This window comes from Phacochoerus africanus, chromosome 1 (genome assembly GCF_016906955.1).
Source record: "Phacochoerus africanus isolate WHEZ1 chromosome 1, ROS_Pafr_v1, whole genome shotgun sequence".
Taxonomy (NCBI): domain Eukaryota; kingdom Metazoa; phylum Chordata; class Mammalia; order Artiodactyla; family Suidae; genus Phacochoerus; species Phacochoerus africanus.
In genome coordinates, this window is record NC_062544.1 from 142,464,860 (window position 1) to 142,491,947 (window position 27,088).

The window sequence follows — 27,088 nt, forward strand, 5'->3', positions numbered from 1 at the left end:
TTTTCTTTTTTGGTAGTATCCTTGTCTGGTTTTAGTATTAGGATGATGGTGGCTTCATAGAATGTCTTTGGGAGTGTTCCTTATTCTTCAACCTTTTGGAAAATTTTAAGGAAGATGGGTATAAGTTCTTTTTATGTTTGGTATAATTCGCCTGTGAAGTCATCTGGTCCTGGATAGTTTGTAGGGACCATTTTTATTACATATTCAATTTCATTTCTAGTTATTGGTCTGTTTGCTTGATCTGTTTCTTCTTGATTCAGTTTTGGTTGGTTTTATATCTCCAGAAAGTTGTACATTTCTTCTAGGTTGTCAAATTTGTTGGCATATAGTTGTTCAAAGTATTCTCTTATGGTATTTTGTATTTCTGCAGTACCCATTGAGATTTTCCCTTTTTCACTTCTTATTTTGAGTTCTTTTTCTCCTCTTCTTGTTGAGTCTGGCCAGAGTTTTGTTACTTTTTTTAGCCTTTCAAAGAATGAGTTCTTGGTTGTATTGATTATTTATCCCTGTGGATTTTTGAATATGTATTTTATTGATTTCCTCTCTTATCTTTATACTTTCCTTCCTTCTGCTGACTTTGGCTTCTGTTCTTTTTCTAATTCTTTTAGATGGTAGGTTAAATTGTTGATTTGTGATTTTTCTTTTTTTTCTGAGGAAGGCCTATATCACTGTGAACTTCCCTTTTAGCACTGCTTTTGTGGCATCCCATAGATTTTGAATGGTTATGTTTTTGTTATCATTTATCTCAAGGTATTTTTTAATTTCCCTTTTGATTTCCTCATTGACCCGTTGGTTATTTAGTAGCATGTTGTTTAGTCTCCATATAGTTAGGTTTTTCTCATTTCTTTTCCTGTGCTTGATTTCTAGTTTCATGCCGTTGTGGTCAGAGAAGATACTTGAAATAATTTCTATACTCTTAAATTTGTTGAGGTTTGTTTTGTGTCCTGGTATCGTTCAGTCCTTGAGAATGTTCCATGCGCACTAGAGAATGTATATTCTCATTTTTTTGTATGTAATGTCCTGAAGATGTCAATTAAGTCTAACTTTTCTATTGGGTCCTTTAGGATCTCTGTTGCCTTACTGTTTTTCTGAGTAGAGGATCTGTCCATTGATGTGAGTGGGGTGTTAAATTGTCCTACTATTATTGTAGTCACATCAGTTTCTCTGTTTATGTCTGTTCGTATTTGGTGAATGTATGTGGGTGCTCCTATATTTGGGGCATATATATTGATGATTGTAATATCCTCTTCTTGAATGGGTCCTTTTATCATTAAATAATGTCCTTCTTTGTCTTTCTTTATGGCCTTCATTTTGAAGTCTATTTTGTGTGATATGAGTATTGCAACTCCTGCTTTCCTGTCTTGTCCATTGGCATGAAATATCTTTTCCTATCCTCTCACTTTCAATCTATGTGTCCTTTGCCCTAAGGTGAGTCTCTTGTAGACAGCAAATTTTAGGTTTTTGCTTTCTTATCCAGTCTTTCACTCTATGTCTCTTGATTGTAGCATTCAGTCCATTGACATTTAATGTATTGTTTATAAATATATATTTTGCCCTTTTAAACCTTGTTTTCTACTTAATTCTCTTTCTTCTTTTTTCCTTTTTTTTAAAAATTTTTTTTGGTTGGATGATTTCCTTTTATGCTATGCTCAGGTCCTTTTCTTTTTAGTTTTTCTGAATGTAATGTTTGGTTTTGATTTGTGGTTGCCCTGTTTTTCAAGTATGTTTACCCCTTCCTATATTTGCTTTAGCCAGATACTCATATGGGCTCAAACATATTCTAAAATATAGAGTCTAGATTTTCTTACTTTCCTTCCCCATATTTTATGATTTTGAAGATATCTCCTTGTTTGTTCTTTTGCTATTCCTGTTTTTATCATCACTTTTACAATAGGTTTTTATTTTTTTCTTTTAGATCTGTATACTTGCTTATTTAAATGATTACTTTCCAATTGTGATTTCCTCCATCCTTTTTCTTCTTACTTTTTTATTTAGAGAAGCCCTTCCAGTATTTCTTTTAGAATGGGTTTAGTATTCCTGCACTCTTTTAGCTTTTGTTTGTTGGAAAAATTCTTTATTTTTCCTTCTATTTTAAATGATATCCTTGCTAGGTAGAGTATTCTAGGCTGCAAATTTTTCTCTTTTAGAACTTTGAATATATCTTGCCACTCTCTTCTGGCCTGTAGAGTCTCTGTAGAGAAATCAACTGATGGCTTTATGGGGGTTCCCTTTATGATTAATGCTTTGTGTTTCTTTTGCTACCTTTAGAATCTTCTCTTTAACTTTTGCCATTTTTACTATAATGTGTCTTATTGTGGGCCTGTTTGGGTTCAACTTGTTTGGGGCCCTCTGTGCTTCCTGTATCTTGATATCTGTTTCCTTTTGATTTGGAAAGTTTTTAGCCAAGATTTCTTCAAATATATTTTCAATCCCCTTTTCTTTTTCTTCTCCTCTGGAATCCCTATTATGCATAGATTGGCCCACTCTTTATTCTCCTGTAGATCTCTTATATTGCTTTCATTTTTTTTTCATTTGGTTTTCTACCTGCTGTACTGATTGGATCATTTCCATTATTCTATCTAAGTCACTAATTCATTCCTCTGCATTATCATTCTGCTCTTTAGTGCCTTTAGCTCAGTTTGCATCTCAGCAAATGAATTTTCTAATTTTTCTTGGGCCCTCCTTGTATTTTCTAATTCCTTTCTAAAGTAATCTGCATTACTGTTTGTATCTGCTCTTAGTTCCTTCATATTCATCCTTAATTCCTTCAATATTTTCACTATTTCCTTTATAAACTCAGTGTCTATTAGACTGCAGAGGTCTGTTTCATTGATTGCTGCTTCAGGTGAATACTCCTGTTCTTTTAACTGGGAATGGTTCCTAGCTTCTTCATTTTGTTTATATTTTTCTTATTCTGTGAGTTTAGGGAAACTACCTACTGTAGTCTTGGAGGACTATTTCTATGCAAGAGCCCCCCTTTGTATTTTGTGGGGGGTTACTATTTATTTTCAATATTTGTCTTTTTATCAGTGTGATCAGGCTGTTATCCCCTTGATAGAGTGTTGTGTGTGTTTCCAGGGAGAAGGAGGCAATAGGCAGGGCTAGAAATCATTGCCTGGTTGCTGGGCTCTTGACAGTAGCAAGGACCCCCAGATGGTAGCATAGGCTACTCCTAGTTGCAGGGCCTTGAGAAATGGTTATGAGCCTCAGGCAGATTTAGGTGGTACCTAGCGCATTTTGCAATGGCATTGGCAGGGTGTGTGAGTTCCAGGGGAGTGAGAGCAACAACGGGTCATGTTTGGTCACAATGCCCTCCTCTGTGGTGCCCTATGAGTCAATTGGGGCTGCAAGTGGTGCCTTTTCACAGACCCCTAGTGGTGGCGGGTCATGCCCACTTCTGGCATCAGAGATAACTGCAGTGGTTTGCTGCACCATCTGTGGACCACAAAAGAAGCACTCCATCCAGCATAGCCCACGCAGGGGTACTCCACAGGCTGCTCCTAGTTGCACCATCCTGGGAAGTGGCATTGCTCAGGCATGGTTAGGCAGTGCTTGGAGCAATTGGCAGTGGCAACAGCAGGATGGCTGTGTTCCCAGTAAAGTGATAGCAACAATTCTTGGTGCTCAGTTGCAGTGCCCTCTTTTTTTTCTGACCTCTAAGGTGATTGGGGCTGCAGATGGAGCCTGTTCACAGACCCCTAGTGCTTGTAGGCCATCCCCTCTTCTGGTTTCTGAGATGACTACTGTGTTTTGTCCCCACCACCTCTGGAGCCTGAGTTTTAGCACCCAGCCCCCATCTGAGGTTCTCAGGCTGTGGTATCTGGGGCAGTGCTGCAGATGATCTGTGCAGCTTTCACTCTGCTTTCCCCTCCTCAGTCCAGCTGCTGCACTTGTTTCAGTGACTTTGAGGTCCCTCCATCTCAGCTGATCTCCCTGTCAGTTAGGTGGCTTCCCAGGGTATGGGTTCCTTTCCTCTTTAACAGTTCCCTCTCAGGAATGCTGGTCCTGTCCTGATTCCTTTTCTCTCTCTTTTTTTTCTTTTCTTCTACCCAGTTATGTGGAGTGTTTCTTGCCATTTTTGGAGGTTTAAATTCTTCTGCCAGCATTCAGTAGATGTTCTTTGCGAATTGTTCTACATGTAGATGTGTTTATTTTTATGTGTTTGTGGGAGAAGGTGAGCATGACATCTTACTCCTCCACCATCTTGATCCTTCTCTTCCAGCCAGGCCCTTTTAAATACATAGAATGTTATTATAGTACAACTACACACATTTGTTGACATGTTGTCTTTGGCTGCCTCATGTTGTAATAGCAGAAATGAATAGTTGTGACAGAGACTATATGGTTGATAAGCCTAAAATGTTCATCACATCTTTTCAAGAAAAAGTCTGCTGGTCCCTGGCCATCCCATAGGTCTGCGAATAGCCTTTGTTGTGGTCTCTGAAGAATCCTCGGGGAGTTCCCGTCGTGGCGCAGTGGTTAACGAATCCGACTAGGAACCATGAGGTTGCGGGTTCAGTCCCTGCCCTTGCTCAGTGGGTTAATGATCCGGTGTTGCTGTGAGCTGTGGTGTAGATTGCAGATGTGGCTCAGATCCCGCGTTGCTGTGGCTCTGGCGTAGGCCGGTGGCTACAGCTCCGATTTGACCCCTAGCCTGGGAACCTCCATATGCCGCGGGAGCGGCCCAAGAAATAGCAACAACAACAACAAAAAGACAAAAAGACAAAAAAAAAAAAAGAATCCTCGGGTGGATTATGATGAAAGGTGAGTATATGTCAGTCTCCAAATTCAGGTTCATGCTGATACTCATGCAGGGAATTGGGCAAAAGTGGGAAAAAGGTTTCTTTATCCAAGTCCTTGTACTGTTAGGAACTTGTTTTCTGTCTAAAGAAATAATACAATTCCTACTTCTCAAGTCCCTCCTCTCTTACTGGTATAAAAGCATCTTAGGGTGCCCCATGGACTTCCTGAAAAGGATTTGTGGGGTCTTTTGTGGCCCTGGTTGCTCTGGGGGGAAAATATTCAAAGACTACATCACAAGCTCCTTCCCTGTATAGCAGCAGCAAGGATCTACAGGAGTAAGCCACTGGGTTGGGCAATACTGACCACCAATAGGCAAGAATACTGGGTTCACAGCTTCTTGGGACTTCTCATCTTGTCTGGTGTTCTTACATTGGCAAAAAAAAAATATATGTTCTCTGTGTTAAAACAAGTGTTCCATCATTAAAGGTAAATAATGATGGTTCCTTGGTGGCATAATGGGTTATGTCAAGGCTATGGCCTGGGTCACCACAGTGGCAGAGATTCAGTCCCTGGCTGGGGGAATTTCCACATGCCATGGGTGTGGCCAAAAAAGTGAATAATAAACAGTTTTATTTTAATAGGAAAAAATAATGGATACAGGAAATCACTTTCAAGTTTTTCCCTTTAAAGTACTCAGAACATTTTGGTGCTTGCTATATTTACCTTCATTATTAATTCATGTATGTGCTCATTTACTCAGCAACAGTTTTCATTGGGTGTGTTATGTGCAGGTGCCAGGTACCGTGTTATAATCCTAGAAATAGGGTGATGAAGAATCAAGACATAGTTCTTGTTCTCCTGTAGCCTAGTCTAGTGTTGAGGCCATTAAACAGGTTGTTAATATCTTTGGAGTTAGTTGCCTGGGTTCAAATCCCAACACCTCCACTGACTGGCTGAGTGCCCTTTATCACATTTCAAAATCTCCTTCGGCTTCTGGTTACTTATATATAAAATGTGAAAAATAGCTCACAGGGTTGGTTTCAGACTAAAACAAGATACTAGACTCAAAGCATTTGGAATATTGTCTGCACATAATAAGTGTAGATAGAATGTTATAGCTTGATATTTTGGGAAAATATACAAATATATAATTTGGAGCTGGAGTAAATGCTATAATGAAAAAGAACAGATTTCCATGAAGAAAGTAAAAAGGAAAGACCAACATTAGAACTGGAATTGGTGCTCTGAGAAAGGACTGAGATTTGTAAAAGGAGAATCATGGTGGTATAGTGAGGGGAGAATATTCTAGCCAAGGGAACAAAATATACAAGGTCCCTAGGCACAAAGTGAGCTCAAATATTCCAGGGTCTGGAAGAAACTCATTGTGTCTACAACCCAGTGAAGCCATTTTTTTTTTTTTTAATTTATGGCTGCACCCATAGTGTATCGAAGTTCCTGGATCAGGGATGGAATCCTAGCAGCATTTGTGACCTACTTTGAAGCTGTGGCAATAAAGGATCCTTTAACCCCATTCACAGAGCTGGGATGGGATCGAACCTGCACCTCATCAGCGATAGAGCTCCTGCAGTTAGATTCTTTCTTTTTTTGCATTTTATTATTATTATTTTTAAATAGTTATTACCCCAATACAATTATTTTTTCTGCTGTACAGCATGGTGAACCAGTTACACATACATGTACACATTCTATTTTCTCACATTGTCAGTCTCCTTCATAAGTGACTAGATATAGTTCCCAGTGCTACACAGCAGGATCTCATTGCTAATCCGTTCCAAAGGCAATAGTTTGTATCTATTAACCCCAAGCTCCCCAACCACTGCAGTTGGATTCTTAATCCACTGTGCCACAGTGGAAACTCCTGGTGAAGCCTTCTTGTAACTTTTATCTGGGGATATGATTTCCACCATTAACTTAAAACATAGTAAAGATAATACATGTAGAAACACATAAAACAGTGTCAGACATATAATCATGAAATAAATGCCACAAGTTATTATTACTGTTGATGTTATTTTTGTTGTTGTTATAGGTTTCTAATTCTGCTCTTGGACAGTTTTGGCTGTTGTGTTAATTATCTGGTTATCCTAGGATTTATTTATTTTTCTTTTCTTATTCTTCCTCTTCTTTGGCACATGGAAGTTCCCAAGTTCCCAGGCTAGGGATAGAATTGGAGCTTCAGCTGCTGGCCTATGCCACAGCTCATGAAAATGCCAGATCCTTAACCCCCTGAGCAGGGCCAGGGAATGAACCTGCATCCTCATGGATACCAATAAGATTCATTTTTGCTGAGCCAGGAGAGGAACTACTATCCTAGGATTTAAATGGTTATGTATTTGGCAAAATATTTCCTCTGTTTATAGCAGCGATTTATAAACATTTTATGGTCATAGGAAAAAATAATTCTGATGAGAATTGGTCTGATGAAACAGATTCTCCTAGGAATTTTTTAACCTTCTCCAAGGAAAGAATTCACAGATAGCAAACACACAGCAACTTGCATTCAATTTTAGGCATTTCATTGGCTCCTGATTAGATAGTTCTGATTAATTATTTAAGGTTTCCTCAAGACAGAATCATTTCCTGTACTTTGGTCTAACCATTGCCCGTCTAATTTTAGAAGATGCTTTATTTTCATTGATAGTTGCTTTCTAGCCTTCTTTTAAAATGGTATCTAATCTGTGCTTAAATGGGTATTTTTCCTATTCGAACATCTGTGATTTTGGCTTAAATCTTATAATTGGTATTATGCCACAGTCTAATTGGCAACATTTTTTTTCTTAGTGCCACATCAGACAGTCTTATGATCGGTGGGATGTAGAACTTGACAAAACGTGGTGCCTGCATTCCTCCTTATATGTCTAGTAGGCCCCAACATGCCCAGATAGCAAGTCTCAGTACAATACTTTTATTTCTTCAACAATGTCCTTTCCTCAAGGTGTAAAAACTCACATGTCTTCCGAAATCAATAATAATTCATTTTCCTCTGGAGAGAGATTCCTAACAGGGCCATCCACTGTGATTGTCGGTCTGTGCAGTGCAGAGGCGTCCAGCCCAGGGGATATGGCAATATGGCTAGTACCCCCACCACCAGCCCTGGTCCTGCCCTGCTGTACTTTCCCACAGAAAGGAGAGCGTGTTTTTAATCCATCTGCACAGAATGGTGGCTGTTTTTAATTCATCCACCCCAGCTAGTCGCATCTTTTTAACCATTCAAACAAGGAGGGCTTAGTGTGTACCCATAGCAGATCTGATTCCTGATACCTTGGTCTTAATATTTTCTTTTCTATTCTATCTGATCATCCCTCTCTCTTCATCGTGTCTAGGTTTTTTTTTTTTCTTACTGTTTTTCGATTAGTCTAAGGTGATTTTTGTTTGTTTTGTTTTGTTTTTTAATGGCCGCACCAGGGGCACATGGAAGTTCCCAGGCCAGGTTTGAATCCAAGTCATAGCTGCAACCTATACCACAGCTGCAGCAATGCCAGATTCTTAACCCAGTGCACTGGGCCATGGATTGAACCTGTAGCACCATAGGGAGAATGCTGGATCCTTAACCAACTGTGACACAGCAGGAATACCTCAATAAGACTTAAGTTTGAAGGAATCCTAGTTTAGTTTCCTCATATACATGCAGATAAATACTGTTTCTGGAGCTTTATTTTTTTTTTCCCTCTTAGCATCCATTTCCCTTCTTCTGGTAATTTCTGATTTTTCTATGGACAGTCACTCCTGCCGTTGTGTTAAACCCAAGAGTGTTGGGAGGAGCTCATCAGGGATGGGAGCATCTGACCTAGACTTAAGCCAATCAGCACATCATGCTCCCCTGACCACAGGGGATCCTGCCCTGATCAGATTAAGAAGATACAGTGCGATTTTTTCCTGGGAATCCTGGCCAGAAGATTCTTATTGTTTAGTTGGACTTCAGTACAAGAGGATGTGTGGAATGGAGCTGCTGTGGTGGCCTTGAGAGTGAGTCCTCTCCAAGAATGAAGCCAGTAGGAATTTCCTGGTGGCTCAACAAGTTAAGGATCCAGCATTGTCACTACTGTGGCATGAGTTTGAGCCCTGGTTCTGGAACTTCTGTGTGCTGTGTGGCTGGAAAAAAAATGAAGCCAATATCCTGGATGGCTGAACTGGAAGGATAAGAGAAAATGAATCTAGATTACACTGTTTGGCATTTGAAAACAGTTGTTTCTGCAGCCATTAGTATTTATAAATTTTTAAATTACATGAACAGATAAATTCCCAGTTTTGGTAAAGCCCATTTGGATGGGCTACTCTGTAACATGCAGTTGAAGAGTCTTGATATACCCACTTTGAGGCCCACTGGTATGAAACCAGATCTAATTCCCTCATTGCTCTAAGTAGGATGGTCTTGGTTTGTCCTGTCTCTGTCTGTCTTGGTCTATCTCTCTGTGACTGTCTTCTCTTTCTGCCTTTCTTTTTCCTGTCCCATTGATCTATCTCCATTTTCACTCTCTTCCATTGAGACGCTTTAACAAGCTCATGCTCAGACTTTTTATGGTGATGAGATAAGAAGAAGAAGGTACCATCTATTAGTTCCAAAGAGAAAGCTTTCAGTGCCTTTTTGAAAGGTTTTGTTGTTACATCTGTTCTATTTTTACCAATCACTCTTGTTCTAGCTTTATTAGATAGAAGACTCCTGGGTCTGAGGAGAAAATGTTTTCATTAGCCGGGTTTGTAAAATATGAATGAACTCAGAAGACAGTAGGTTAGTGATCAGTTGTTTCTGAATGGGTATTCTTACATAAAATTTGGCAATACTGTAATCTTTAGCAATCAGATGTCAATTATTGTTACCAAATAAAGTGCTGAAAAAAGGAATAGTTACTTTTATTTTTTAATGTTTTTTTAATTACTCAAATGAATTTATCACATCTGTAGTTATATAATGATCATAGCAATCCAGTTTCACAGGATTTCCATCCCACAGCCCAAGTACATCCCCCCACCCCCCAAACTGTCTCCTCCTGAGACCATAAGTTTTTCAATGTCTGTGAGTCAACATCTGTTCTGCAAAGTTCAATCTTTCCTTTTTTCAAATTCTACCTGTCAGTGAAAGCATTTGATATTGATGTTTCATTGTATGGCTGACTTCACTTAGTATGATAGACTCTAGGTCCATCCATGTTGCTAAAAATGCTGGTATTTCATTCATTTCAATGGCTGAGTAATATTCCATTGTGTATATGTACCACATCTTCTTGATCCACTCCTCTGTCGATGGACATTCAGGTTGTTTCCATGACTTGGCTATTGCAAATAGTGCTGCAATGAACATCAGAGTACATGTGTCTTTGCAAGTCGTGGTTTTCTCTGGATAGATGCCCAGGAGTGAGGAATAGTTATTATTTCAAGTTCAGATGGTGTAATCGTGGTTCATCTGGGATAAGTTAGATGATGGAATGTGAGCTCTATGAGGGTAGGGTTTTTTTTCGTTTTTTGTTTTTTTTTTTTGCTTTTTTGTTTTTCGCTTTTTAGGACCACACTTATAGCATATTGAAGTTCCAAGTCTAGGGGTCAAATCGGAGCTATAGCCTCCTACCAATGCCACATCCATAGCAATGCCAGATCTGAGCCGCATCTGCAACCTATACCACAGCTCATGGCACCACTGGATCCTTAACCCACTGAATGAAGCCAGGGATCTAACACACAACCTCATGAATCATAGTTGGGTGTATTACCGCTGAGTCATGACAGGCACTCTTGAGGGTAGGGATATTTATATTATTATTATCCAAGTGCTAAATACATAGAAATTACTCAGTAAACATTGGTTGAAGGAAGGAATGATTGAATGAACGAATGAGAATTCATGTGTTTGGTTTGAGTACACTCAGCACTTGCATTACCATATAGCATGTTCATTACTGATTTTGAAGAGTTAAAATAGGTATTATATTCTAGTTATTTTTATTTTTATTTTTTTGTCTTTTTAGGGATGCGCCCATGGCATATGGAAGTTCCAAGGCTAGCAGTCAAATTGGAGCTGCAGCTGCTGGCCTGCACCACAGCCATAGCAATGCAGGATCCCAGCTGTGTCTGCAACCTACACCACATCTCATAGCGATGCTGGATCCATAACCCACTGAGCAGGGCCAAGGATCAAACCCTTGTCCTCATGGATACTAATTGGTTTCATTATTGCTGAGCCACTGTGGGAACACCTCTAATTATTTTTCTTAAGTAAATGTGGACATTTCTCACTCAAAAAGGTATTTCATAATAAAATCTAAGCCAAACTTTCTGGTTTTTCTCTTTTTCCCAGGGCTTTGTTGTTTCAGAGTTGCCTGCCATTGGACTTAAACTTTGGCAGCTCTTAGTAAGATGACATCTCACTCTTGAAACTCTCTCACTATTGCAGACTCTCCCCACTCTTCCTGTAGCTTTTTTTTTTTTCACATGAAAATGTCCCAGCTGGAAGAACCAGATAGTTTACCCCAGATTCTGGATTTCTGTGCATCTAGAATAGGCTTCAGGCCAATTTCATTCATAGTTGAAGGGATAACTAACAACTTGTCCATAGAGATGTAACATTTCCTCTGTTGTCCAGTGAGATGTCCTTTGATTCCTAATATGAGGGGACAGATAAACCCTTTTTGCCTAAGCCCCTATTACATCTTACCACTCTCCGTTATAGATTCCACCCTCATCCTTCATTTTCTAGAAACATTAGAGAGTGAGTACCTCTCCAAAGTCATGTTCCATCCCTAAGCCACTGTGTCTCCATTTGAATTCTAAAATTACTTGACCCCCCCCTTAGGTAAATACACCTAGAATCTCAAAGATATTGTGCTGGAAGGTGACATATCTTCAGGTGATTATTCCTATATTTTTATTTGCATTGAGGAAAATCTATAGCTTGCTCATAATTTGCTTACACAGCTAGTGCTTCTTGGGGCCCAAACAAATACATGTCTAGTTTGCTTTCTGCAAAAACTATTCTTGACAAAAAAAAAAAAAAAGTGCAGGTAGCATTTTCACAAAGCACATTTTTCATCTGCTTGAATGACATGTGGTATAAAGTCTTCAGAGGGACTCTTTGTACTGCAGATAAACAGTAAAATAAAGTTATTCCCCACAGGGGAATTAAAGTCACAGCCCATTACACTTATTGACAAAGGACAAATGATTCTCTTCATTGTATTCAGTACCAGGAGCCAAGTGACCCAGACTCCTTACTCTTTATCTCCTTTTCTCTCCAAAATTACTTACTGGAAATATAAAGTATAATGACTGTATATTGGGTGATTACATCATTTTTAATCTTACTGAATTCTCCCTTTTTCATTTAAGGCAGAATTCCTAATAGAGGAGCTTGCTCACATTCTCAGAAATTACTTGATCTTGCTTGGAGTGACTCAAACCTTTAAATGTTTAATATGGTTTACAATGCATTGCATTAGTAACTGAATCATGGCCATACTCCACTCATTCGAACTTTTTATTTTTTGAAAGCACACCCTTCCCTGGATAATTGCAAAGCTATGTCTCATGAAGTTAAGGGCTCACACTTTGAAGTGTTAACTTTTGCTGTATAATATAAATTAATCATTGGAGCCTTACAGAAGACTCATCCCAGCTCTTTCCTAGGGTGTCTACAATAGGCAAATGGAAGAGGGTAGTTAATAGAATTGTTTTCATGACTGAAGCCAAAACAAACAAAAATTTTATGGTGATGGTAAGTAGCATCATACCCAATCAGGATAAATGCATCTTTTGATGGAATTCTCTGGGAAGTACTATATTTCTCTCTGAAATGCAGCCTTAGGTTGTAACAGAACCAGGGGGCTCATAGATTTCAGATTGGTCTCCTTTATTCCTCTCTAACATGACACAACATTACAAGTGTTGTGATTGATTTCTACTGGATTCACAAAACTTGAAGGCAGCATCCACCTGAGGAGAGAGCATCTTCAGCTGAAAATCAGCTGAAAATCAGCTGAAAATTCAGCTGAAAATCAGGCTCGGTCATCTCAAGTGACCAGGAGAAGACATACCTCCTATTGATGGGCTAACCAGATGAGGCATAAAATTAAAATTTAGCACAAGATAGGTAGGCATAGATTCAAATCTCTTTTGCTCTATGATCCAATATTGGGAAGTTAGTTAAACCTCTTTGGGCCTTGTTTTCTCATTTATTAATAGAAATACTTTTTTTGGAAGAAAAGTAATTGAAAAAAATGGGTGTATTTTTAATTGTGAAATTGTTGTGTCAAGTTTTTGTGCACATGTGTAGAAGTCTAAATATACATGTAAACTCATATTGGTTTTCAGTACTTACAACACAGGAAATATTTAAATGCACGTTTTTTTTTTTTTTGTCTTTTGTCTTTTTTGTTGTTGTTGTTGTTGTTGTTGCTATTTCTTGGGCCGCTCCCGCGGCATATGGAGGTTCCCAGGCTAGGGGTCGAATCGGAGCTGTAGCCACCGGCCTACGCCAGAGCCACAGCAACGCGGGATCCGAGCCGCGTCTGCAACCTACACCACAGCTCACAGCAACGCCGGATCATTAACCCACTGAGCAAGGGCAGGGACCGAACCCGCAACCTCATGGTTCCTAGTCGGATTTGTTAACCACTGCACCACGACGGGAACTCCTAAATGCACGTTTTGATGCCCCCTCCTTTCCTGTGTTCTTTTGTATGTTCATCTTCTGCCAAGGTAAATATGTAAGAAGCATTTACAGCCTTCATGGGAAAACAACTCTTGCTATACATTTTATAAAATTCTCTCTAATGGGTAAGCCTAGACAGAGCCATGGAGTGTTGGGAACTGGTAACAATTGCAGAGGTAAGAGAAAGGGATAAAAGATCCTGGAAATAAAAGTGAGGCAAATCAGGGAGAGTTTTGAAGTCCAAGACTTAGCACTGAGGCTTTGGCCAATTGAAAAAAGGAAACACGGAAAAGGTCTGAACGGGAAAGGGAAATAGGCATTACCTAGACCAGGCTGGAATCCTGAAAACCAGTTAGGAAATGTCTAGAAAAGGGAATGTTAATGAAACATTGCATGGCTTGTGGAACCATAGAGAGACTGGTAATATGAAGGAAGAATAATCAGGACTTGACACTTAATTGTGAACCATAGGCAATTAGGGATGACTAGTTTTCAGCCTCCAAAACTGGGAACATGTCACCACCACTAAGAGACTAGAGGAAAAGGTATTTGGTAAAGACGAAAAGCATATAGAGTTCAGAATTGATTACAATGGTTTCAAAATCAAGTTGGACCCCAACACATAAAGGAATTGCTTCCTCCAACTATTGGCAATTGATATTGCTATTAGAATTTCATTTGTATGTTAAAGAGAGGTTCTGAAAAATTCTAGAGTATTTAAAAAAAAAAGTTGGGGGGTATTAGAAGAGTAGATTCATTAGAAGAATTCTTGCAGTGAACTCTTGTAAAGAAAAAAGTTTTCAGGAGTTCCTGTCATGGCTCAGTGGTAACAAACCTGATTAGGATCCATGAGGATGTGGGTTCGGTCCCTGACCCTGCTAAGTGGGTTAAGGATCCAGCATTTCCATGAGCTGTGGTGTAGGTCACAGGTGCAACTTGGATCCTGCATTGCTGTGGCTGTGGTGTAGGCTGGCAGCTACAGCTCTGATGTGACCCTTAGCCTGGGAACTTCCATATGCCCACAGATGTGGCCCTAAAAGAAAGAAAGAAAGAAAAAAGCCCAAGAAATAAGTCATCATTGTGTATGTTTAATCCCTTCAAACTTCCCTGTTTTGCAGCTTAGCCTTTTTTTCACTTTATTGGGTTAAAATAACAGCAGAAGTGAAATAGGTCAATCTCGACATTTGATTTCTATCTGCCACGTTCTTACCCCAGTATTGAGTGATAAGTTAAATGTCTCTTTGAAACAGGACGACGTGGTGACCTGTGGGAGGACCTATGACCCATTTATACAACTTTTCAAAATAGAAATCAAGGCTCAGGGCATTCTGTACCTCTTGATACCTTGGAAAGAACTGAGTCTCCATCTGTCTCTGTAAGAGAATGGAAGGAACCATGTAAGTCAAGTCCATTAATCTACAAGTCTGTGCAGTGTAGGAAACAGATGCAGTGGACAGAAATCAAGAGGTCCTTGTGAAAACCTGATCAATGCATCTGATACCACCAAGTTGCTTCTGACCTCTTTTATGGGCTAGAAAACTTTTGTATCTTGCTGCCGCCCTATACAATGCCTTAACACCTCCCCAGTTTCTGAGTTCTTCTGAGCAGTCCTCATTTTACCTCTGTAAGCATGGTTCCTAGTCCATGACCAAAGGCTGGATTTCAGATTGCCTGTTATTGCAGAGCTTTGCCCAAGAGGTGCTGAGTGGAGATAATTGCCCTGCTGTGTCTAGGAGAATAATAACTATTAGGATGGCAACAGTTCTCTATTTCTTGGTGGGCAGAGAAAGGGATAAAACTGTTGTTAAGATCTGAGGATTGAATTCAATCAAGCAGTCTATAATTTCCCTGTAATTATGTAATAAGAATGGGTCCCTCTCTCTTTCCCAATACTCTTGATGCTCAGTTTAAATCTCTGGCACCCTTTCTATGTAAACACAGAGATTTGGGATTTGAGGAGGATAAGAGGCATTTTATTAGACCTGTCCTGTTTCAAAACGGAGTTTCTCTCATAGTTTTAGTCTCTTTTCTAGCTACCTAAAGTTTTTCTAAAACAAAATTCTGATTATTTTCAAGTTTAACCCCAAATGATTTTAACACTACAAAAATGCTGAGAAAGAATGAAAAAAAAGGTAGACATCTGATAGGAAAATGGCTCCTTAACTCAGTATTTCCCCCTTTTCACTCTGCAAACCATCCCCAAATATCAAGGAAAAGGTAAAATAAAGATACAAACTCCATTTGGGGGATCAAATCTGGAAAGAGATCCAAAATACTTGTAAAGGCTTAGGAACTCCCCCCCCCCCCCCCGCCAAGCCAGAAACTGAGTTTGTGCAGAGACCATATGAAAGGACCAGAGAAAAGCAGACGAGGAAGAGCCCAGCCTTGGCAGAGCCCAGAAACTGTCAACAATTCCTGAAGGTGAAGAATACAATATTAAAGCCAAAAAGGGATGTTTGTGTTTGCAACATTCAGCGTAGAAACAGGGGTAAAGTAGGTGGCAGCAAAGCCATCTGGCCGCAGCATGGTTCTGAAGACTAATGGGAATAGTGCTCTATAAAGAATTATACAAAACATTCATTTTCCTATACACTGTTTTGTGTATGTGTGTGTGGCAATTGACCGCAATTAAAATGGACATTTGATAGAACAAATAATTTTCCAAAAATGTCCACAGAAAAAAATATATATATAATAAAAGAATAATTTCTGTAAAAGGAATAGAAAAATGTCAAAGTGATACTCACAAAAAAGCACCAGGGTAGTTTTACCTGGGAGTTCTACCAAACTGTTAGTGGATAGAAAAATATAATTCTATTTAAATTGGTCTGGAGCATAGAAAAAGAGTGATCGAAAATTTCCATTTTTTAAAGAACTCATCAAAATCACACACAGATTGTTGAGAAGGAAAAAAAAAACATACTACAGATCACTAATCCCAATGTCAGCACTAATGCCTAAATAATTAATAGTCACTATTATTATGGAGTTCCTGTCATGGCATAGCGGAAAGGAATCCAACTAGGAACCATGAGGTTGTAGGTTAGATCCCTGGCCTTGCTCAGTGGGTTAAGGATCTGGTGTTGACATGAGCTGTGATGTAGGTCGCAGATGCCGCTCAGATCTGGTATTGCTGTGGCTGTGGCATAGGCAGCAGATGTAGCTCCAATTAGACCCCAAGCCTGGGAACCTCCATATACTGCAGGTGCAGCCCTAAAAAGACAAAAGACAAAAGAGAAAAAAAAGATTTTATTATATTGAATCAGATTGATCATGATCTAAATAGAAAAATCACAATTTTCTTCATGTATGCTGAAAATGCATTTGATAAAATTCACCTTCAATTCAGAATAAGTAAAATCAGTAAGCTTAGAGAGTTCTTTCTTAAGTTGATAAAATGTCATCTTAAGGAACAACCCACCCCCTAGGCTATCATGGTACCAAAGGAAAGTAAACCCTGGAAGATTGCCCACTAAAGTCAATAGCAGTTGGTAATAGGTATGTGCTATATAATGTTTTATTTATTTTTTAATTAAATTTATTTTTCTCTTTTAGGGCTACACCTGTGGCATATGGATGTTCCCAGGCTAGGGGTTGTATCAGAGCTGTAGCCACTGGTCTATACTATAGCCACAGCAACTCCAGATCTGAGCTGCACTTGCAAACTATACCATAGCTCATGGCAATGGCAGATCCTTAGCCCATTGAGCAAGGCCAGGGATTGAACCTGCTTCCTCATGGATACTAGTCAGATTCGTTTCTGCTGTGCCAAGACAGGAACTCCTATATTGTGTTTTATATTATATTAGAGGTACTAGCTAAAATAATTGGATCAAGAAATAATTGGAGATACAAAAATATATAATGAGATGTAGTTCCCGTCGTGGCTCAGTGGTTAACGAATCCGACTAGGAACCATGAGTTTGCAGGTTCAATCCCTGGCCTTGTCAGTGGGTTAAGGATCCAGCGTTGGCGTGAGCTGTGTTGTAGGTTGCAGATGCGGCTTGGATCCTGCATTGCTGTGGCTCTGGCATAGGCCAGCAGCTACAGCTCTGATTGGACCCCTAGCCTGGGAACCTCCGTATGCCATGGGAGCGGCCCAAGAAATGGCAAAAAGACAATAAATAAATAAATAAATAAATAAATAAATAAATAAATAAAATATATATAATGAGAAAATATCTTTGTTATCAGATGATGTGATTGTAAGTATAACAAAATAAACTACTTCAACTACTAGAAATGATAATTCAGTATGTAACTGGGATTAAAAGTATGTACGTTATCAGTAGTTTTCACACATTCAAATAAACTAGTTAGAATATAAGTTTTAAAAAGTGGCTCTACTTCTAATTGCAACACAAAAGATAAAATACCAAGAAGTTAATCAGAAACGGACAAGGTCTTTATGAAGAAAACATGAATAAGGTAAAAGGTAAACTGTACTCTTCAGTGTGGTAAACATCTCAGTCCTCTTTTAGTTATTCTATAGATTAATAAAAAAAAACCAACAGGTGGGTTTTTCTCTGAGCTGGACAAGGTGATGTAAAGTTTCTAGTGAAAGATGAATAGTATTGCCAGACATTAGAATATACCAAAAGTTTCATAATAAAAAGAGTGTGATACTGACACAGCAGCTGATGTATCAGCGAGATAGAATTTGATGTCTTAAACCAGATGCATTTAAGTATGGGATTAATATTTGAGGATAGTGACTTCTCAAACCATTAGGGAAAATTGGGCCATTGATAAGTGATCTCAGGACTACTGATCAGACATCTAGCGGAAGAAAATAAAATGTGGATCCATGCTTAATCCACTGAGAAACAATGCCAATGGATCAAAGTTTTAAGTGGGGAAAAAAAAAGCGTAGAAAATTACTAGAAGAAAAACATAGGAGAATGTTTTTAAACCTTAGAATAAGTTGCCTTTCCTAACATGAACTCAAAATCCATAAAATAAAAGAATGATAAAATATGCTCCCTAAAAATAAAAAATTAAATGAAGTTATGCTTATCTCTCTGCCTTCTGAGAGGTAATACCCAAGTAAAAAGATGATAAACGTGGAATATTTTCAACACATGTTGTAGACAAAGGGTTAAAAATTAGCAATATATAAAGGATGTTCAAAAATTTATAATGAAAAGACAATACAATTTTTAAAAGGCCAAAGTTTACAAATATACAAGGCAAGAAAATATTGATGACTCTTAAACGTTAGAAAAGATGCTAAACCTCACTCATGGTAAGAAAAGTGAATCCCAGTGAGATATTATTACTCACCTAGTCATGACATTATTTAAACCAGCCAAAGTCCAGAAAGTTCATATATTTTGTTGGTGAGTTACTGTCACACATTTTTGTTGAGAGTGTAAATAGTAAAACACAATGGAAGGCTGTAGTTTATGTGAAAATTTATAATGCGTACATGTATCTTCTGACCCAGAAAGCCTATTCAAAATATTTAGCCTATGATTATACTCAAATACAGATTAAATGATCTATGTTAAATGTTTTGCATCTTTGTAATGCTAAAGATTAGACATAACAAAGTTCTATCATAGTACATTGACTAAATAAGTTATGATATATCCCTACCATAGGGAAATATCCGGTTGTAAAAAAAGCATAAGGAAGCTCATTGTACACTCATATAGCAAAACATTTAAAAGGAATATGAATGAATAAGAAGTGTAGACAGCAATTACAGTATGCTACTGTTTGTGTCAAAAGAAGAAAAATATGTGTTAGCCATTATGTGAATAAAGATCTCTGGAATGATAGATAAAACATGAACAAAGTGATTACCTAGGCTGGGAAGGAGAATTTTGGTCAGTGTTTCTCATATGAAATGGACCACTTTTTATATCACAGATTAGTTTTGGTGATGTCTCAGAAAGAAGCATCTGCTTACCCTCAAATGGGCCCCAAATTGCAGAATGAAGGAAATTTGGAAATCCCCAGAGAGTGGGGACCAGTTTGCTAATGGTGATGATGCTTGTCCAAAGCATCACTCTATAGACTCACTCAGATCTGGGAATTAGGATGCAATTAAAAGGAAAAATACAGAAAAGCAATTAGAAGCAAAAATAATCATTTGATTTTAGAGAACAGTAAGAATTTCAGCTACCAGTGTCTTTAATGACCACTTGCTTCTTAATTGACCCAGTCCAATCACTTAAGGATACAACATGCCAAGAAAGATGCAATAAAGATTTTGGAGAAAAAGAAATTTACTTGTTATTCTGGTATTGGGGGAGAAAGTATAATTTACATAGATACAGTCTATTTTCATTAATGAAGAACAATTATAGATATGATTTAGTCTATGTTTTTTATATTGCCAAGCATTGTGCCAGACATGCAGACATTTTCTTATGTCATCTTCCCAACTTAATAACATAAGTATATTATTTTTTTTAATTTTACTGAAGTATAGTTGATTTACAATGTTGTGTTAATTTCTTTTGCACAGCACGGTGACTCAGTTATACATATGTATTTTTTTTCATATCCTTTTCTGTTATCATTTATCACAGGATATTGAATATAATTCCCTGTGCTATACAGTAGGACCTTGTTTATCCATCCTGTATATAATAGTTTGCCTCTGCTAACCTTAAACTCCCAATCCTTCCCTTCCTTGCCCTCCCCTTTGGGAACCACAAGTCTGTTCTCTATATCTGTGAGTCTGTTTCTGTTTTATAGATATCTTGATTTGTGTTCTATTTTAGATTCCACATGTAAGTGATATCGTATGATATTTGTCTTTCTCTTTTTGACTTACTTCACTTAGAATGACAATCTCTAGGTCCATTTAATGCTTCTGTAAATAGCAGACGTAAGTATATTATCAGAACGTTTGAAACTACTTAAGGTCACAAAAGGGCAAGTCAGGCTTTCCAGCTCATTCTCTATTAATTCAGCAAATTGCTAAGAATTACCATTCCATGTTTGTGAGTTTCTCTTTTTTCCTTCCTTGAAGGAATGTAGGATGAATCCATATGGTATCTTATTTTTACCTTTGGACAGGGGGCTCTAGTGGGATATTCTGGTGGCAAAACTGGGGTTAGGTTGGCAAGCAGGCACTCAGCAATGCCTCACATGCAGATAAGGACAAGGAAAGGTTTTGGAGATATGGAGCCAGAATAACAGAGAGATCTAGATTCTAAAGACCAAAACTGCTGTCAGGATTGGACTAAAAGGATTATGGCAACTTATCAGACCCATGGATGAATCAGAGGCTCCACAACCAGATTTATTAATGTTCAAAGGATTTGAGGTTAAGAATTTCTTAAATATACCAAAGCTCAGAAGGGAATTTATTTAGTGCCTTAAATTGGGACAGAATGTACAAGCAGAAGCTAAAGCAGACAGGGAAATAAAAGAAGGTAGCAAGCTAATATAGGATCAAAAAAAATGCTCATAATCATTCCTGAGTCATTGATTCTGTTTCAACTTTTATGAGACTTATCCTTCAGTAAGCTGCATAATTAAAGGGGAAGGCCAGGGAGCTGTATAGCTTTTTCTCTGTAATGTCATGGAAATATTCTGGTCACAGCAGATGTCCATTAGAGGAAACTGGTTATTCATTCAAAAATATTTATTGATACCTACTAAATATCAGGAATTGTCCTAGAGAAACAAGGGTGAGCAAAAAAACACAGTCTGATTTCATGGAATTTATTATCTTGGGGCAGGGTGAGATTTTACCAAAATAATTAGTCAAAAATATCAAATTGTAACTAAAACTGGAGCTATGAAGGACCAATGGTTGGGATCATATAAGCCTATTATAGAAGGAATTGACCTTGTTAGGGAAGATTGGTCTTAGAAATGATGAATAGAACTAGCTTCTGAAGCAAGAGGGGACATTATTGGTGAAGAAGCCTGGACAAGAGGCTTCCAGGCAGAGGGCACAACATGTGTTAGGTTGAACCATATGACATTGCTGCTATGAAAGGTTGAAAATGGTTGAATATCAATTACTTCACATGGCTCAACTTATTTACAGTCATATTATATATATAGCAATGGTCAAAGCACTATGGCTCATAGCAAGGTTTTTAAAATGTTTCCTATACTCATGTTTTTTGTAATGTAGATGAAGAGCTAAGAGTGGATAAACAAAATGTCAAATGACAGTGGAATAAGAGAGGTCATAAGGGAATAAAGGATTCTTCAGAAAGAATGAGTTCTAGAGAAACGAAAGTCTCCAACTTGAGAACCTGTTCCATTGCATATAGTTTCATCAGAAAGAAAGCCTCAGTGAGGTGCCCCCCTCCCGCCCTTAATACTGCTCTCTATACATAGAAGCTGCTGATGGCATCAAGGGGACAAGCAGAAATTTGGGGTGAATATGTAATAGCTGGTCCTCTCCCGGCCCTCTTCCTTGTTAAAGGAAGCAACAGTGTTCAATAAGCCCAGTAAACATCTCTCTTTGGCTGTGTTCATGTAGTGTCTCACTGACAGCAAGATCTTTGAAGATCACATGGCATGATGACTCAAGGGCTTGTTGACTAGTTCATGGTTCTCTTCTAAATGAAATTCATTAGGCCTGATCTTTTGGGTAAATGCCCCAAAGATTGGCCATGCAGGAGAATCTGAGTAATCAGCTGACCTAGGCAAGGAAGATTTCACTTTTTGAAAACAAGTAAGTGTCAAAGAGCATCATGTGTGTGCCAGCAGCAGACTTCTAAGGCACTCTTCTCCTTAGGAAGGTGTAGGATTTACATTGTGACTGTCCATTTAATCATCCTGCTATGCCATTAGTTATATATTTAGAGGATAGTATCTGATGAAAGAACAGGGATAAGAAAGAGAATGCTGGAGTTCCCTTTGTGGCGCAGTGGTTAACGAATCCGACTAGGAACCATGAGGTTGCAGGTTCAGTCCCTGCCCTTGCTCAGTGGGTTAATGATCCGGAGTTGCCATGAGCTGTGGTGTAGGTTGCAGATGTGGCTTGGATCCCGCGTTGCTGTGGCTCTGGCGTAGGCTGGCGGCTACAGCTCTGATTCGACCCCTAGCCTGGGAACCTCCATATGCCGTGGGAGAAGCCCAAGAAATAGCAAAAAAAAAAAAAAAAAAGGCAAAGAGAATGCTGAGTTTTTATAGGGAGGGAGTTGTTGGTACACTTTGGTCCACTGGAAGAAAGCAGAACAATTTTTTGGTCTAATAACCATTTCAAGAAAATGAATTAACATTATTAAAGATCTACAGAAAAATCCCATAATCTGTACTTTTCTTCTCAAAGTATGCCTAAGAAAATGCCTTTAGTTTTTTTTGTTTGTTTTTTTTTTGTTTTTTAAAGGTTGCACCCACAGCATATGGAAATTCCCCTGGCAGGGATTGTGGAAATCCTGGATCCTTAACCCACTGCACCGGCCTGGGGATAGAACCTGCTGCTGCAGTTGGAGTCTTAATCCACTGTTCCACAGCAGGGACTCCTATATTCTTAAATTCAGTCCTTGGGTAAGGGTAGGGAATTAAGAGTTGTGACACATCATTCAAAATGTCAAAACTTCCTGTTTTCCTAAGAGTTCCTTTTACATTTAAAGAGTTTGAGAGTCATCTGGTACATTTACTTGGTACTTCACACATTGGTAAGACCTATTCACTGCCATTATCACTCTCCACAGCTCTGGGAACACTCTTGGGGGTTCAGCTCTGCCTGTCCTCTTTCCATTCCCATTATTCCTACCCTCAGTTGACCTGGCATCTAGCTCAGGCTAAACTGCTTATCTCCTTTCCTCTGAAGCCCCCTAATAAGCCATTTTGTTAGGTCCCCCACCCCCATAGCAGGGGGTGTCACATTTTTAAATTCAGTTTCATTTTCCAAGAAACTTATTACAAAGAGCCAACCTAGGTTATCATTCAGATACATCAGAAGGGTATTATCAGAAGAAAGAGGCACAGTTATACCTTCTTTTCGGATCAGTCTAATCTAGAGGATGGTAATGGTCATCATTATCAGCCTGGAAATAGTGGCTAAGATTTAATATTCAACAAGTAATTACTCTGTGCTGTGCTAATTGCTTTGGATGGATTAACTTCTTTAGGTTTTACCAACAAGTCTATGATATAGATACTTTAATTTATCCCAAGATTGCAGAGGAGGAATCAGAGATACAAAGTGAATAACTTACCTAAGGCAACTGATGCCATCGAGGTGGAGCTAGAAAGCAGACCCAGGTTTTTCCAGCCTGAGCCTGCATCTTTGACCACTCAGTGGTTTTTCAGTGTAGTCCCTGGAACAGATGCTCTAGAAGCACTGAGGGAGCTTGTTAAATATGAAGATCCCTGTGACATCGGCCTGTGATATCCATCTTGGAGGTGAGACAAGGCAGAGGGGGAGGGGTCCTTCATTTTAACAAGTACCTGAGGTGGTTCTCCTATACTCTGAAGTGTTAGAAGCACTTTACATCACAGAGAATGGTAGAAAAAGCAGAGTTTTGAAGGGATTATTTAGCTCACAGGAGTCTGTCACTATGCTTACCAAGAACCTGAAAATGGAAGTGCCGCTCAGAACAATCATATTTGTGTACAAAGTAGTGCATCCTGGTTTATCCTCAGGGAACAGGGAACAATCGCTCCAGAAGTCTCACAAAACACAAAGCTTTTTGGGAACAGGGTTAGGGATGATTATGTCTTGTTCTCCTTCTTCTCTCTTCAACCTCTGTGACCAACTCTTTCATAGTTAGGCCAGTTAAAGTTAACTGCAAAATATGGCCTTAGCCAGCACCAGTAGCATGTATAGCATGGCAACTTCTCCATTTCCACATGGATGTGGCACGCTGTCATAAGTTGAGGGGTCTTCCTGGGTAAGGCTGCTAATGCTAAGGAGGTTGAGAGAAGTGATGCTCAAGGTGTTGAGACTTCTCTTCTATATCAAAGATAGAATATCTCTTGCAGTACTTGTCACACTTGAGCATGCCTCAGAATCACTTGGAAGGAGTTTAAATATGAAAGCTGGGCCTCAACCCAGAGTTTCTGAGTCCATAGACTGGGAGTTGGTGGCAAGTATATTACTTGTGGCACAACACTAGCATGCTGCAGATCTGGGTACCAAATTTGAGAATCATTTTTCTGACGCTTATGCAATAAGATAATTTGGGGGCAAATTCCCAATGCAGTTGTAATTCTAGAATAAACTACACAAAACAAAACCATTCATTCATTCCATTTCTTAGAAATCAAAGACGTCAAAAGGATAGAGATTCAGTCACACTACTCCATTTGGCTGTTAAACTCCATCCTAAGTAATAGTACAGTCTGATGGTCGAGTCCTGGGGCTCTGGAGTCAGAACTGGTTTCACATTTGCCCTTCAAATGAGTGAGCTGACAGCACTGAGCCTGTGTTTCTTTATCTGTAAACCAGGAACAATGAAAATGCCCATCTTGTAGGGTCTGTGCTAGAGATCTTTTGTTCATCTCTCCAGTTCCATTTTATTTCCTTCTTCATTGTGCACTGTGGCCCAGGAAGCTGGCCCTTGTCCTCTGGTTTCCCACTGGGTTCAACCAATGGGGGTACCTGTGGGAGATCTAAGTGCTGAAGGAGAGAGAAACAAGAAGCTTGTCTTCTCCAGCTCACTCTCAGTGGGCTGCCCTTGTGGTCCTCCCAGGAAGAACACATGTTACTGGAGAGCACCCTTTCATACTCAGACCTGCTCTGTGTTCTTGGAACATCACTTGATCTTTGACCCCTCTGCCTAGGGATGGGGAAGGTTTGGACTCTTCCTTGTTCATTTCCTTCAACCTTGCTGCCTCTTTTGTAAATAGCTCCTTTATGAAAGCTCCTTTGTGCTCTCCGTTTCATGCTGAGCTCCTGGCTGATAAAATTGTGGCTGGATAAAGGAAAGAATGCAAAAAGCCCTTGGCCAGGTGCTACCCACTAGGGAGATCCCAGTGACTTTAACATTATTGTTGCTTTGTAATATTTGGCCGGAATTGTCCTGATTGGTCATCGATAGGATGCCTACCCAGACAAGAATAACTCATTAACACGTTCTAGCTCCTTCTTCAGATACTGCTAATATCACCCACACTGCCATCCTCATTTTCCTCTATCCCAGATAAAGAACTACTTTTCCCAGTTTTTTGTTCTTTTACTCTTAGGGCCTCATCCTTGGCATATGGAAGTTCCCAGGCTAGGGGTTGATTTGGAGCTTCAGCTGCTGGCCTATCCAACAGCTACAGCAATGCCAGATTCTTAACCCACTGAGTGGGGCCAGGGACCGAGCCCATCATATCCTCGTGGATACTAGCCGGGTTCGTTACCACTGAGCCACAATGGGAACTCCCTTTTCCCAAATTTTGACATCTGTATTATTAATGTTATGCTTTCATGTATTTCCTTTCTGTTTCTTACAGGTTTATTTTAATTAGTATATGCCTCCTATGTTTACTTTTGTTGGTAAAAATATTGCTGGATGCCACTTTCTTTTGTAGAAATCCCACAAGTGATGGTAACAAGTTCATGGAAAGATGGAAAGGTAGAGAAGTCTGAGTCTCTGACATCATTCTGAACTAACTTCTTGATTTATTTGGGAAGAGTGGTGAGAAAAATGGACCCCAAATAGGTAAAACACAGTACTTGGGCTTTTTTTGCTGCATTCAGGCAAATGGAGTCCTAGCTGATACAGTACTCATTCAGGAATTAGACTGATTTAGTCAGTGTCATCAGGAAACAAATATTCAACAGAAGAAATTCATGCCGTGGCACAGTGGGTTAAGAATCTGACTGCAGTGGCTCAGGTTCCTGCAGAGGTGCAGGTTTGATCCCCAGCCTGGCACAGTAGTTTAAAGAATCTGGAGTTGTCGAAGCTGCTACGTGGGTCACAGCTGCTGCTTGGATTCAACCCCTGGCCTGGGAATTTCCATGTGCTGCGGGTGCAGCCTTGAAAAAAATTAAATAAATCTACAAAACACTACTTTGAGAAATGGGTACAACTTTGAAAAATGTTACAGATTTCTACGTTTGATCCATAGGCTTTGCTGGTGATTTCCTTGTAAGCAAGAGCTGTATCTCTTTTGGTCATTGCTATGTCCACAGTGCATGGCACAGAGTTTGTTCTCAGTATTAAAAAAAAAAAAATGTTTACTGAACAAATATGCACAGTGCGTGTTTAATAGAAATGGTAACTGATTAGATTTATGAGCAATAGCATGAGGACAAAAATTAGAGGGCTGGCTCCCCTGAGTATTGTCAGTGTCCAGATCTGCCCTTGAGGGAGATAACAGGAGGAGACTGGTGACATCTTTGCGTTCATAGGACCTAAAACAGTGTCTTAGAAGTGGTCAGTCTTCAGAAACTATATGTGAAGTACGCAAACGAAGAAATGAAAGTTAATAGAAAATGTTCTCTGCCTACCTGGAAAAGTACAAACCTAAAAACTTTTCACAACTTTAAATATATTGTATCTTTTTTGTACTTAAATTGCTTCTTGATTGTTTTTGCACATTTTTTCAAATTTACAAAAATGAGAATGCAGAAAAATCTCCAAAAGGAGATAAAATTATCTGCCATCTAGACAGAGAAAATAAAAACTAGAAGACTTTCTGGGTGCCTTTGATGGATTTTTTTCTTATACCCCATCAGCAGTCACTTCCTTGGGGAGCCTGATTCTGCTGGCGTTTTTTCTGCAACTAAGCTTGGTAATTGTGACTGACTTTCCAAATCTCTTCTGT